General features: G+C 45.2%; 1 long non-coding RNA gene across 1 annotated transcript; it reads right to left on the reverse strand.

Annotated features, from left to right (window-relative positions):
- Window positions 1-68: 68 nt before the first annotated feature.
- Window positions 69-1,796, reverse strand: LOC112060377 (uncharacterized). The gene is made up of 3 exons (XR_010597492.1): window positions 1,681-1,796; window positions 950-1,018; window positions 69-695 (listed from the first exon to the last, which is right to left on the reverse strand). It is a non-coding gene; the product is annotated as an uncharacterized LOC112060377 (long non-coding RNA).
- Between the last annotated feature and the right edge of the window lie 1,828 nt (window positions 1,797-3,624).

Consider the following 3,624-nt stretch of genomic DNA (forward strand, 5'->3'; position numbering starts at 1 on the left):
GTCGTCTCCCCATTCTTATTGTACTCTATGGAGAGTACCACTCACAAGTCGCTCTATCTGGTGCGGACTTGTAGCTGCTTTCAAGGTGAAATGTCTGACCACAAGCTGTGCTGTACTCAGCAAGGACACGCCCATCTACAAAAGAAGAAACTCAAACGCATTCAATCCAAATATTCCATAGCCGCAATAAGTGTCCCTTGCCCCAGTTACAGAATCCTCTCAGCTCACAAACACCTTTGAGAACTTGAAGCCTCCCTTGTTTCAGAATGACCTGTCTTCATGGCTGATCTATAAACTCATGGGCAGCATTTGATATGTTCAATAAGTCCCTAAACATCTGATGAAACTCCATTGCAATCTCCCCATTTCAGACTGATCCATTCCCCAGGCTGAGCTATAATATACAGGCAGTGTCTGGCGAGTTTCAAGGTGTCCACTGGTCCCGTCTGGGAGGGTCATGGGGCTAACATCCAGTATAAAAGCTGGGAGTGCCCGTCCCCAGTCAATATGTGTTAAGGTAAGAGTAGTAGCATGTAAACAAATCCCATCCAGCTTAGTGGAAATAGACAAGGATCTCAGCCAGGCCTCCTACCTATTTCATAGTGATCTTAGATCAGCACTGAAGCTGGTTTGATGTTGAACGCAAGAAGTTCTTGTTCAACTGAGAAAGAGAAAGTGATATTCTTCTGTGAGGCCTGGGAATGGAAGGACAGACAAGCTTGTCAGATTATTTTCTTTTAATATCAATTTCTTTCCACCAAAGACCCCTAAAGTGGGTCCCAAACACATGGCTGCTTACCTTGTATGATACCATCTTCCCAGAGTCCCTGTTCACTTGACTTGGTTGCTTCACAATTGCCTTGTTAGGACTTTTGGTCTTAGGGGAAAACAGTTTTATAAAATATACATAAAAAGGTCAAGAAAAACTAACATATTTTCTCAGACTTACACTCTCCAAGTTGAAGAGGCCACGGTTGTTCTTGGTTTCCACCTGAATCACCATACGATCACCCTGAAGCTTGAAACAAGGAAAAAGGAAATAAATTCATTTATTAACACAAAAGACATCCCAGAACCTGCAGAAATGGCCACATGATGTCATTAAACACCTACCACATTCTTAATCAGTGCAAGTATTGGCAGCTCTATTACCATGGAACCAGGTGAAAACTGCATAATAATCACTAGGTGGCAGATTGTCAGAGGTATTTAGGCACCTAAGAATGCAGATGGGCAGGTGCCCAAGTGAATTTTTCTAAAGTGCTTAAATACCTGATTCCTATTGATTGTAATGGGAGCTAGGTTCTTTCGAATGTCCCACTAGGAGCCTACATGCCTTTAAAAATCTGTCCTTGGGTGGGGAAGTGGGGGGTGCTGTAACACACACACTGGCCCTAGATGTATGTGTGTATTTATTTGGCCTAAGCTAGTCTGCAGCGGTTTGTCGGGCATCCACACACAGTTTGGGTATAATGTTTGTTTCATTAAGTGGGTTACTGGTTGTATGGAATGAAAGGGATGGCAATGTGTCCTGAGACAAGTGGTCTCCAGTGAATGCCTGCATGTCTCAGAACACTGGTTGTCTGGCCCAGTCCTCTCCTTTTATCCAGCCCAGGGTATAACAGCCCGTAACCCCCTCTGCTCCTGGGGTGGTTTATTCACCTCACTCCCATCCTTTACCTTCCACAGGGATGAACCGACCGGGACAAAGCCTGAGAGCATCTTGCCATCAACAATGGCCATGCTGGAGCTATTGCACTTCCCGGCATAACTGCAATGAGAGAGACCAGATCAGTCTGGACCATGAATGAGGAGGAATCACAATGCTACATTCTGCTCCAGAGCACAAAACCTTTCTGATTTACCTGTTCCATTTTTACTTCTTAGAGTATGTCTGCACTTAACACACTACAGTGTCACAGCTGCAGCACTGCAGTGCTTCAGTGTAGACACTACTATGCTGATGGGAGGAGTTCTCCCATTGGTGTAGATAATCCACTTCCCCAACAGGTTAGATAGCTAATCTACAGCAGGGTTTAGGTCAGCTTAACTACACCTCTCAGGGGTGCAGATTTTTCATACCCCATAGCAACATAGTTAAACTGACTTCGTTTTCTTGTGTAGATCAAGCCCTGATTACACGGAGGAGAGAGACAGAGCGGCAAGAGGCATAAGTGCATGAGAGGGACAGGGCGTGGAGAGGTCTATTAATACAGCATCTAGTTTCTATAGTGCTGGTGCTCTATAAACACCTAGAGATGGAAAGGGTGTTGCCATGAAGCACAGTAAGTTCCATGCAGGGTGAGGAGGTAATGTTCAGAGTGTTTTTTATATACCTAGTCACAGGGACACGATCCAGAACTGTTGGACTTGCATTTGGGGAGAGGTCCCGGCATCAGGACCAGGCAACAGGTGTCTCGGCAGGAGAGAGTGCTTCAGGGGACTCGGGCACCACAGGGTGTGGCTGGAGAGAACCTCAGCGTACTTACAATGGCTTCTGCAATGGCAACTGCCATTTAAATGATTCACTGCTTATATGCACATTGTACGCATCCAGACAGCCACCATGTGGCTAAAGGGGGGCAGGGGGGGCAAATGTGAATCATCCCCATTATAAAACAGCACTAACACTATACTCAACTGTCTAGTGTATATGCGCACTGCAGGGCATTGTTGGATGGAATCAGAAATGCTTAGTTGTGTATCATAGGCCCCATACTGCTAACAGCTAGAGGAGAATCTCCTTTAGATCCATTCGTTAAGACCTGGGTTTTCAGGGTAGGAGAAGCCATGTCCTATGCTCACAATCACAGGGGCCATGGCAAAGTCCTGGGGTGCCACAGATTTGTTCCAATATTTATAATCAGCCCTGTTTTAAACCCTCCCCTCACCCCTTTCCCAGTCAGCTGGTTCTTGTCATTCAGGGAGCTGGGGCAGTGAGAGGAGGTTACCTGGCTGAAACGACAAGGTCAAACTTTGCTAGCACATCAGCTGTGCAGGTAGCATTCACTGGCTGCACAGAGAGAGAAAGAGAGAGAGAACCCAGATGCCTTCTCAGGCACAAGGATATTGTATCTCAGAATTATCCAGAAAAAAGGGAAATAATCCTGACAATAAAACCCCAATCACTCCCATCCTCCATTTAACATTGTGGCAGTTTTCAAACACCTTTCTGACAAATCTGCCTCTATCCTCTATTTTTCACATCATTAATTCAGCTCCTGTCAAGGCTGCTTCTCCACTCTGAACTTTAGGGTACAAATGTGGGGGGCCTGCCTGAAAACTTCTAAGCTTAACTACCAGATTAGATCTGGTCCGCTGCCACCACTCCCAAATGTGATAATTCCCTTCCCTGGTTAGCCTTGAGAGACCTAGAATATTGAGAGACACCAATTCCCTGGTGAATACAGATCCAAACCCCTTGGAACTTAAAACAAGGAGAAATTAACCATCCCCCGTCCTTCCTCCCACCAACTCCTGGTGGTTCAAGATCCAACCCCCTTGGATCTAAAAACAAGGAAAAATCAATCAGGTTCTTAAAAAGAAGGCTTTTAATTAAAGAAAAAGGTAAAAATCACCTCTGTAAAATCAGGATGGAAACTAACTTTACAGGGTAATCAAACT

Source organism: Chrysemys picta, unplaced genomic scaffold, assembly GCF_011386835.1.
Source record: "Chrysemys picta bellii isolate R12L10 unplaced genomic scaffold, ASM1138683v2 scaf3127, whole genome shotgun sequence".
NCBI classification, from domain to species: Eukaryota; Metazoa; Chordata; order Testudines; family Emydidae; genus Chrysemys; species Chrysemys picta.